This window comes from Enhydra lutris, unplaced genomic scaffold, assembly GCF_002288905.1.
Source record: "Enhydra lutris kenyoni isolate GAN:26980312 unplaced genomic scaffold, ASM228890v2 scaffoldscaffold34, whole genome shotgun sequence".
In the NCBI taxonomy this organism is placed as follows: Eukaryota; Metazoa; Chordata; class Mammalia; order Carnivora; family Mustelidae; genus Enhydra; species Enhydra lutris.
The window spans coordinates 29,758,944-29,770,112 of NW_019154118.1; positions in this window are offsets into that span (position 1 = coordinate 29,758,944).

Genomic DNA, 11,169 nt, shown 5'->3' on the forward strand with positions numbered 1-11,169 from the left:
CCCCGAGCAGCGCCCGCCCCGCGGACAACAAGCAAGCGCCGGGCCGCCGGGAAAGGGAAAACTTTCTCCCGCGGGCCCTGGAGCCCGCGGCCCGGTCCCGACCCCTCGGCGGCGGAAGGGCGGCTCTGCGGACCTGCTGCAGTCCTGCTCCTCCGCTCGCCTGACCCCGGGCGGGGCTGGGGGGCTGCGAGCGCCTGTGCGGGGTCCCTGTCCCACCTGCAAGGAGGCCCCTGTCCGCGCAGCGGCCTTGGACGTTTGATTTTATTATCTTTGATTCAAGATTTTATTTGTTTGGGAGCGCGAGCGAGCGGGAGCAGGGGGAGCAGGGGCGGAGGCCCCACGCGAGGCTCGGTCCCCCGGGATCATGACCTGGGCCAAAGGCAGAAGGCTTTACACACTGAGCCACCCTTGCTCCCCTGCGAATTTTCTTATAAATTCATACAAGTTCATTCCTTCTGATCTTTTTTTTTAAAAGCGGCTTTACTGAGACGTAATTCACAGACCGTCCGGCTCGGCCCTTGAGCAGTTGAGCGAGCTCAGGATAGTTGCTGGTTGTGCAACAGCACTCTTTGAAGCTCCGGGGTTAGCCACGCTCTAGAAATCTAGCTTTTTAATGATTTTGTCTGTAATGCTAGTGAAGCAGATGTGTAAAGAGGATTGAGCAACTGAAGGTCTCCTGAGCAGAAAGATAATCTCTCCTTCCAGCCGGGACATGCCCAGGAGAATTCTGAACAGGGATCTGGGTCCCTCTGTGTGCAGCGCACGGCCTAGAGGAGAGAGGCTCCAGAAATCTGGAGATTGTAAGGCAAGATTCTAGCCAACTGGGGCGCCTGGGTGGCTCAGTGGGTTAAGACTGCCTTCCGCTCAGGTCATGATCCCAGGGTCCTGGGATTGAGCCCCCCCATCGGGCTCTCTGCTCAGCGGGGAGCCTGCTTCCTCCTCTCTCTCTGCCTGCCTCTCTGCCTGCTTGTGATCTCTGTCAAATAAATAAATAAAATCTTAAAAAAAAAAAGACTCTAGCCAACTGCTCTGGAACTTGCTTTCCCGGTGAAAGCTCTGCAGTTTAGTGAGCCCCTGTCTGCATCTCAGACTTCTCCACAGCCCCAGCCCCAGATGGCAGGGCTGTTTAAGCACAAACTTGTAGATTCCAGAGTTGAGATGTGGGTTCAGATCCCAGTTTGACCATTTGGTAGTTGTGAGACATTTGACGTATGACTGATTTGCTGTTCTCTAGTTTCTTTAATATTGGGGTCAGGGTAATGACACCCGCTTCACGTGTTAGGGCCTGAAATGAGTTGTTGGACGAAAAGTATGCCCTCAGCCCAGTTTTGGGGCATGCGGTGAGTTCTGCGTGGACATCAGTAGCTGTCACTGTCCCATGTTCACAGACTGCACATTGTGACATTGTCTCTCTGCAGAAACCCCCCGGGGGATCCTACTGGTAGTCCCTCTCACTTCCAATAGTCAGTCCACACAAACAAAGCCTGTGGGCAGAAACTGTGCATTAGAAACTTCAACTAGGAAAAAAAAAAAAACTTTTTAAGAACGAAAGTGCTAGAAAACCTAGGTCTTGCATGGAAACCGTCCCTCAGCTAGAGCACTTACTGCTGGGAACACTATAATCCAAGGGCGTAGTGCACAGCCGGCACTGCTTTGTTGAATATGGTTACACCTGCCATTACGTGGAGAACAAAATTACTTTGATAACTGGGTTGAAAGACTGGACTGACTTTACGTCCTATAAGGACCTCTGCAGCACCACCCAAGATTTTGTAATTTACAACTTCTTATCTATAAAATTTCAGTCACAGGTTAGTAAGGGATAAAGATGACTCGTCCCCTCTCCTCCTCAGCCCTACCTTCAAAGCAATTACCACCTTAAGGCACCCGGAGTCCCCTTCATAAAAGACCCTGACTTTCACGTGCGGATCACCTCACCTTCTCAAAGTGCTAATGTTCCAGGGATGCGCACTTCCCGCTGCAGTGGGGAGTCAGGCTCCTGTGTCCCTCTGCACTCTGTCCCACCCAGAAATGCCACCACTGGGAGAGGAGTCTCTGGGTACCACTCCCTTACTGGCCACTGGGTTCCCTGGTTTCCTTACTCACACCTCACAGGACATTCATCTCTCTTCTACCAACCTGTCACTCCCTTTTGTTTCCACTTCTTTCCCGATTCAGCTGAGAAATCATAGCTCAGGGTGCCTGGGGGCTCAGTGAAGCATCTGCCTTGATTTCGGCTCAGGTCATGATCTCACGGTCACTGATGGAGCTCTTGTGCTGCTCTGCTCTCAGCGGGGGTCCGCTGGAGAGTCTCCCTCTCCCTCGGCCCCTCCCCTGCTAACGTGGCACGCTCTCTCACAAATAAATAAAATCTTTAAAAAAAAATAAGTCATGGCTTCAACCAGTTATAATCATCTCTGCCCTCCGTTCCATGCCATGTGTGTTTCCTGGAACTGGATCTGTTAAACCCGGTGACCTGGTCATCTCTTTTCCAGTCCAATACCGACGCTTACCAGAGGCCAGGCCTCACACTCATTAACAGGGTCAATCAAAGCTTTGACCTTGTGTGCAAGTGAGGTTATACCATCATCCCAGAGGTGTACCTACACGATTATGAGAACACATTCTTTGTACGACTCTAAACCTTGTCCCATTACCAAATGACGCAGCCTGCAATGCTTTGTGAATTAATATTTTATATAAATTCTGTAAGAATTTATAGGTATACCTGTGGATACAGTTATATCAGACGGTAATCATTGCATGTTAAAAGTATTAGTTTGGGGAAGCCTGGGTGGCTCAGTGGATTAAACCTCTGCCTTCAGCTCGGGTCATGATCCCAGGGTCCTGGGATCGAGCCCCACATCGGGTTCTCTGCTCAGCGGGGAGCCTGCTTCCCCTCCTGTCTCTCTGCCTGCCTCTCTGCCTACTTGTGATCTGTCAAGTAAATAAATAAAAAAATCTTAAAAAAAAAAAAGTATTAGTTTGCTCAACGTAAGCATTTGAGAGATAGCCTGCGTCTGTCGTAACCCGTCTCTTGGCAGTCCAGCATGTTTGAATATACTGGGGGCTTAAAAAGAGGAAGTGTCCAGGCCTCTGGCAGCCTCTAGAGAGCCTGGCCACGCCCGGGTTCTCAGGGACAACTGGAGGGAATCTTGCTGGGGCGTGGACTGGTACCACCCCATGTTTATGGTCTCTAATCGCATTTCCTTGTATCTGCGGGCAGCTTTTCTTTTTTTTAAATTCTGTGATCATGTGGCAACTTAACTTCCATTGCCACTTTAAGCTTCACAGTATTTTTTTTTTAGCTTATTTGAGAGAGGGAGAGACAGAGAGAGAGCACAAGCAGGGGGAGAGGCAGAGGGACCAGGAGAAGCAGGCTCCCCGAGGAGCAGGGAGCCTGATGCGGGACTTGGTCACAGGACCCTGGGATCATGCCCTGAGCTGAAGGCAGATGGTTCACCGACGGAGCCCCCCAGGCGCCACTGTAACAGGCAGAGAGAAGTCAAATAACTTGCCCGAAGTTGCTGGCGGGTGTCGGTGGGGTCACCTGGGAGCCTACGTTTCGGAGTCCAGAGCTCAGACTCTCCTCCGGCAAGATTATGCTGTCAGGAAGTCCGAAATCGTTATTGACAAATTAATGCTCACAGATGATAAAGAGGTGTAGGAACCCTGTCATTTCAGGAAAATTTTATTTATTTCTATCGACCAGTAAGTGGCGGCTTAGAGCAATCTGGTTTTAACGTTAAATGTTAAGGACAAGAGCACCTGAGTGGCTCCGTTGATGAGGCATCTGACTTCGGCTCAGCTCATACCTGATCTTGGGGTTCCTGGGATTGAGTCCCCACACTGTGGAGTCTGCGCTCAGCGGGAGTCTACGTGTCCCTGGCCTCTGCCCCCACTCATGCTCTCTCTCTCTCAAATAAATAAAATCTTAAAAAAGACCAAGTTGGGTTGATCGCTGGGAAGTCAGATGGAAAGTATGAAGACACAAATTCTCTCAGGGCAAAAAAGGGGTTGTTTAGGAAAAAATGGCCTGGTGCACTCACAGCTAGGGCTCCTTCTCTTCCATTTCTGGGTCTCGCTCCTGGTGCTCGTGGTGCGTCCGGCTTGGAGCAGGTGCAGCCCCAAGGACATGTTTGTGCGTGTACTTACGGCACTGATCTCATGCCAGGACCAGGTGATAATCGGTATAATAAGGCCTATTTTGCAGGATGATAATGAAGAGTACCCAAAATAAGAAGAATGAATGAGATTTATTACAGCATCATGAGGATTAAGAATCCTGAGAGGAGGGGCTCCCGGCCAGCTCAGGTGTGAAGCAGGTGACTCCTGACCTCAGAGTCATGAGTTTGAACCGCACAGGGGGCGCATGGAGCCTACTTTAAACAAAGAAAATCATTTGAGTCAGATTTGTTTTATTCTAAAATCTAGCTGGACGGGAAGAATTTTGCAGTCTAAAGCCCGCCAGGCTCAGGGCAGAACCCATGTGGGGCACATCCTGGAGGCCCCAGGGAGCCCGTCCAGGGCTGTGCCCTCTACAGAGTGCGCTTTCCACATCCCGGCTTGAAAGCAGAGGCTACCAGAGCTCACCATTGCCTATACTTTACTAAACTATGCTATCAATAAAGGTGACTTCTGAAAATATGAAGAATAATATGTTCTCTGTCTCAGCGGTCCTCAAGGTGTGACCCCCGTGAGCATCACAGAGAATTTGATAAGACACGTACGTTCTCAGGCCGTAACCCAGACCCACGGACACCCCAGAGGGGACACAGCTGTCGGTCTTAACGAGTTCTCTAGCTGGTTCTGATTCACACTAATGCTTGAGAACCACTACTTGATATAATACTCCACATTCTGTTTTTGTTCTATAAATAATAAGTATTATGCTTTGTACATATGCAAGGTAAATATCTTCACCGTTTTGTAGATAAGTGTCCCCTTAATCTTCTTATTTATTCTATAAATATCAGTATCTAGCATATAATATGTATTGGACAATTGAAAACTCATGTTGTGAAGGACCTCAAACAGCGATGCCTAGAATCTTATCTGAAAGCTGACGATGACTCCGGTCTTAAAAGATCCGTTAAGTCCTGACTCCAATCTGTTTGTAGTTTTAACATTCCATGGCTATTGTTTCAAGGTACATGTATCTTCATTGTTTTTAAAAAAAATTAAAAACTAAATTTCTTTTGAGAATTTAATATGCCAAACTCTCTGGAGGCGCCTCCATACCCAGCTGACGTCTTTTTCGTGCTCTGTCCACGAGGCAGAGGACATCCGGACACCGTCCCTGGGAACGGTTCCTATGCTTGAATACAATTCATACATCTGCCCTCTGCCTCTTCTTCCAAACGATCCCAGTTCCTCCCGAGTACTCTGTGTCTTGTCTCTCTCGTCAACTCAGTAACCGCCGAACAGGCTTCTGTGTCCCTCCAAGCGCCCCGTGCTCTTCTCCAGGTGGTGACAAACACGGTGCACTCCCCAACACCTCACATACGCGGTCAACATTTGTGAACATCAGTATTTGCGTGCTTATTTTATACCGTTTACATATTTACATATTTACGCCTTTTCTGGTGTAAAATTTAACATTCTTTAGAAGTGATATTTTGTTTTTGGAAGTCAAAATCTGAACTCTTAAAATGTGCACAGGAATTTCTTTTGTTGGCTGGAATTACAGCATTTCCAAGTAGAAGGTAAGGGGGTCACCTAGCCCGGTCTCCTTGTTTACAGCAGAGCCTGATGTCTCTAGAGAGCTGCCGTGTGGCGGGCCGTGTGGCAGCCGTAGCCACATGGTCAAGGGAAACCCCAGTTCCGTGAGCACACGAGCCCGTTTCCTGTGCTCAGCCGCTGCAGCTGGGGTGAATGGCTCTGGGACGTAGTACCACACATCTAGAACATTCCCCTTACTGCAAGAAGCTCTGCTGGGCAGCACCAGGTTAAATGGCCCAAAGCCACACAGCTCCTTGGTGGAAGAGCCGGACTTTCTGGTTCCCGGCCCAGACCCACCTTGCCAGACTGCTCTCTTTTACCAAAAAAGTAAAAATATGATAGATTACTTACCCTATCTACAACATTTATTAAGTTTTTGTACAAAGCACTGTGCTAGGCATGGATCTTGACCCCAAGAAGGTCTTAAAGAAAACTACCCCAGGAGAGACTGCTGCCCATACAGGAAATGGCGGGTGTCCCCGTCGCCTTTCCTTTCTGGCTCCCGCGGCTGGATGCAGGGACACATGCGAACGCGCGAGGCTCCGAAGCGTCTGCGGCCCCTCCGACCTTCCCAGAGACGTCACACGCTGCTCCGCTCACACCTGACTCCTGCAGCCGGTTCCGGCCAGTCCCCAGGCCCCATCCGGCCTGTCTCACTCCCGCCCATCCGTTCCCACACTCTTCCCCGCCCGCGCTGTTCTCACCCGATCCGACGTGTCCCGCACACGACCGCCAACCGGGATGACGCCGCCGCCGACTTCTATCTGCTGGACACTTTCACTTGCACAAGTGTTATCCTGCTCCTTTCTTTTCCAGCGCGCCCTCCGGCGCGGCCCGTGCACTCCCAGCGCGAGACCGGAGGCCGCTCCGCGTACTGCGCAGCCGGCCGCCCCTACCCCAATCCGCGTAATTCCCATCTTTCTTTCCAGACTCCAGGACCTTCACTCAACTGCTACCCTTTTATTGCGTAAGATGTTTCCTCACACATTTTTAAGCAGACGCGTTTTAAAAGTTCTGACACCAGGACACCAAGACGCAGCCTCCACTTCTCTAATCTCCACTCCCCACCTCCAGCTCTGTCCAACAAGTAACACTGCTTCTGGGTCCAAAAATCCGCCAGAACACATCTATCTCCCTCATATGTTACTCGGTGACGCTTCTGCTAACAACGTATCACAGAGCGTGGTGATGGAAATTAATTTTCCCACAGACTCTGGAGGCCAGAAGTCCAGCCTCCAGGTGTTAGCAAGGTTGGCTTCTCCTGAGGTTTCCCTCAGCTTGGAGGCTGCGGCCTTCTGGTGTCCTTGCACGGCCGTCCCTCGGGGCCTCTGTGTCCTAACCTCTTATCAGGACACCAGTCCCACTGGATGAAGGCCACGTCACCATGATTACCTCCTGGAAGGTCTCATCTCCTCACACAGGCACACTCTGAGGTTCTTCAACATATGACTTTTGGGGAGGACACAATTGGGCCCATCGTGCTCCACCTTCACCGAAGCCATCCACGCCCAAACTGCCTTCACGTCTCAGTAGACGGCAAGCGGTTCCTGGTCTTCTCACTCCATCTACCGGACAGTAGCCACAGCACTCTTCGTATCTTTTAAAAATGTACACCACTCCCTTGCTTAAAACCTTATAGTGGTTCCCCGTGGCACTACCATTAAATTCCAAACTCATTTCATTGGCTTTTAAGATGTGCGCAATATATCCCCCAGCTTCGACTCAGGCCACCCCTTCTCGCCCGCTATGCCCATCCACAGGGACATCTGTCAGTGCCGGGGACACGCTAAACTCCCGTCTCCGGCCCATGCCTGTGCTGTTTTGCTGAGAACGTTCAAACGCTGACATCTCAGTTCAGATGTTACCTCCTTGGAGGGGTCTTCTCAGACTAACCACTCTTTTTAAAGAAATTGTTTTTCTTATTCTTCAAGTGAGCTCTGTGTCCAATGTGGGGTCAAACACGCAATCCCAGGATGAAGAGTCCCGGGCCGCGTCCACCAAGCCAGGCCGGTGCCCCTCAGACTAATCACTTGCGATTTATTTTCTAGAAAAACTTTACATATTTTTCTCACTAGCCTGTGCTTTTTTTAAGAAGCGGCGATTTTGTGTCTTTTCGTGGTGCCTGCAGGATTAGCACTGTGCCTGGCATCCAGTAGACGTTAGCAGCCCCGCTGCCCGATTTTAAGGAACCCTGTAATGCGCCCTCCGCACCCTAACCCTCGGAGCTTTGCTGCCCTGCTTGACCTTGTCCGATGAAGTCCTGTGAAGCAGCACAACTGTTCTAGTCTATGTTAAGGGAATACAGAGTGACAGTTGATCAAGAATCTGGTTGAATAAAAGTTAAATTATGTTGCTATAGCTGGCTTTCATCTTACTATTTCTCTCACACAGCTTTCTAGTCATGAAAAAGGGCAAGAAAAATAATTTGCAGGTTCCTAGTCTTTGCTAAAGCCCAGGGATTTATTTTTTCCTCTTTAAAAAAAAAAAAAAAAAAAGCAACCCACAACAAACCAACCCAGCTTGCCTTGTCTGTTGCCTTGACCTTTCCTCGTGTGCCAGGTCAGGACAAGGAGGTCAGGGATGGCAGCGGCCGGGCTGCGGGTCCGACGCTGCTAAATGTGGTTTTTACTGTACGACCGCAGACTTCCCATTTGTTCTTTGCTCTGTTCTTTTATCCATTGTCTCTCTCAACTGACGAAGTGGAGAGCAGAGCACTGCGGCTGCCACCAACATCCGTATCCGTGGCCAAGGGAATCACACAGAATAATGCTCCAGCTCATACAGAGACCGAGTGAAATCATAAATACCACTTCACATCCGTCAGACTGAAAAAACTGACAACTGTGAGTCATGACCCCAACAAAACTTGAGGTTTCTTGAGAGCAACTAGGTATTTCTTCGTATATCTCCTTGTACCTAACGCTGTTGTGGGCACCTGGACGGAAACTCTCCAGCGCGTTTTCTGTCCGATGTGTTCACTGCTGTGTCTGCTGCAAGTGCCTGGGAAGTGCCCAGCATGTAGTAGGTGACCCACTGACACTTGGAGAAAGACGGGTCCTGGCCGGTCCCCTGGATAAGACCCCTGCAGGCAGCTGTTCCGGCCGTCACAGTCAGGTTTTCAAAGCCGCAATGACCAACCGAAGTTGGTCGAGCCTGGGGCTGGGACACGAATGACAGGGCAGGACAAGGGATTTCCCCTCTACAACCACAACTTCCTACCACAGTTCCTACTTCTCAGTCCTTGGTACCTCAAAGACTCAACACATTATAATTCACCCCGTTGCTAACGTTTTGGGGGCCGTATTTGATTTTTTCTGCTGAGCAATCCATTGTCACATACTTCAGGATGCCCGGAAACCTTTCCCTCACTAGTAGCTCAGACGGGGCAGCTCTGTGCTTTGACAACTAGGATAATCTCTTTGATCTCTGGACTTTGGACTTTCTTCTCCCCAGTTTGTCACTGCCAGACTCATCTTTCCAGAATAGCGTTTTTGTGATGCTACTGCCCTGCCCAGAGGTTTTAACAACGGCTCTGCGCCACCATCTCTTAGTTTTGTCCCCACAGCCCCCAGTGACCGGGTCAAGCTGCCTCCTCTGAGTCATTACACACAATTCCTGCCTCGGCCTTCTCAGCCCCTGCTAGCCCCCAAACTACCTGTGATTCATACCTCTGCATGCTCTTTGCTCACGGGACCCCAGTGTCCCAAGTTCTCTGGTCTTCAGCCTAAGACACCTTAGACTGGTCCAGATTATACTCCGGTGGGCCTTTATCCCTTGAGTAACGTTCGGAATTTCCGGAGAATGCTCTTGAGTCTCAGGAAACCGCTCTGTTGTCGCTGGTCCCCCAGCTTCCATTTCCACCTGGTGACAGCGGGTTCCGGGGCTGCTGTTGTCCCGTGCCTGGGCTGGGGGTCTAGTCCCACCCAGTGTGGCTCTGTCAGGGTCAGAACAGTGTGTGGGACAGCCTGAGTGTGAGGATGCTCTGGGAATGTCCACCCCACCCCTCCATGGCCACCTTCTCCCTGTCCCCCGGAGAACAGACACCGAGTGTCCATTGAGCGTGAGGCACCGTACCAGGCACAGGGAGCTCGGCGGGCTCAGAGTGAGCCACAGACAACCAAGTCCTGTTTTCACGACCCCTTTTGAGCAACTGCAGACAGGCGAGGTGGGCAGACCATCCTGTGTTTGCAAAGTGCTACCATAGAGGTTCTCGGACACACAAGCACGTCCTCTGCGTCCCCAGGGGCCAGAGCAGGGGACTCGCCCCCCCGCCCCCCACCTCCTGACCTCCTGTACACTCAGCTCAAACCCATAATAACAGAACCTGTGAAAAAGCAACTCTGACCTTAGGGAAGACAGTTTCTTACCTTTGTGTGCAGGCAGTTTCGCTCCCGATATTTTCGTGTTTCTTCCCTCGCGAGTGAAAAGAGCCCAAACGCACAGAGGCCATGGGGCTTGGCGCCATCCTGAGCCCAGTGAGACAACGAATGTACGGGATTCTCACAGGGACCTGTGAAGGAAAGCCCTACTGTCCCCATTTTACAGATGAGGCAAGTCAGGCATGAGACATGACAGTGAGCTCAGTCACACCGCAAGCACGGGCAGGATCGAGCGCCCGGGCCGTCGGGCCGCCCGGCTTCAGCGCCCTCTTGCCCTCAGTGCTGCTGACGGGCATGGTCACGGTCACAGATGGGTCCTGAAAACGACGATCCCAGGACAACGGAGCCACACTCCTCAAAGGCCTCTGAAGCAGAGAAAGGACACTGGCCACCCCACAGGAGCAGTCTCCAGCTCAGGCTGTGGACCTGGACCCCAGGGCCTCCTGCTTCCCACCCCCACGCCCGCCCTCTGCAGGAGCTGACAGCCCGCCCACTCCTCCGAGGCGGCCAGGCCAAGGCGCTGCAGACACAGGCATGCACGACCCGGCCCCGCCGGCCGAGACCAAGGGTTTCCCCAGAGGAAGCAGGACGCTACCTCGCACAGCACTGACTGGCCAAGTGCACGCCTAGGAGAGGGCCCCCAGGCTGCAGGGTCTGCGCGGGATGCGGCAGGGCTGGCGTGTTTAGTTCTTCATTTTATTTCTCATATGGTTTAAGAATACCTACAGATATTAGGAGCGTGTCTGGAAAATACTCGTTCAACCAACATTTAATGTGCCAAGCACTGCGTGGGAAGTGAGACGAGCTGCCCTGAGCGCCCTACCCCAACTGCCAACAGCTTTCCAGATCAATCCACAGGGACGAGCCCCAGGTTGCCGTCCCTATCCGCACAACAGCTTCCAGGCGTGCCTCCCCCCAGAGCCTCAGCACGGCTGGCCCGCTCTTCATCACCTTGGATGCACGCCAGTCACATCTCTCTTCCCTCACTCCCTCTTTCTTCCAAGATTCTATTTTTAAGGATTCTCTACCCGCAACGTGGGGCTCGAACCCGTAGCCCCGAGATCCAGAG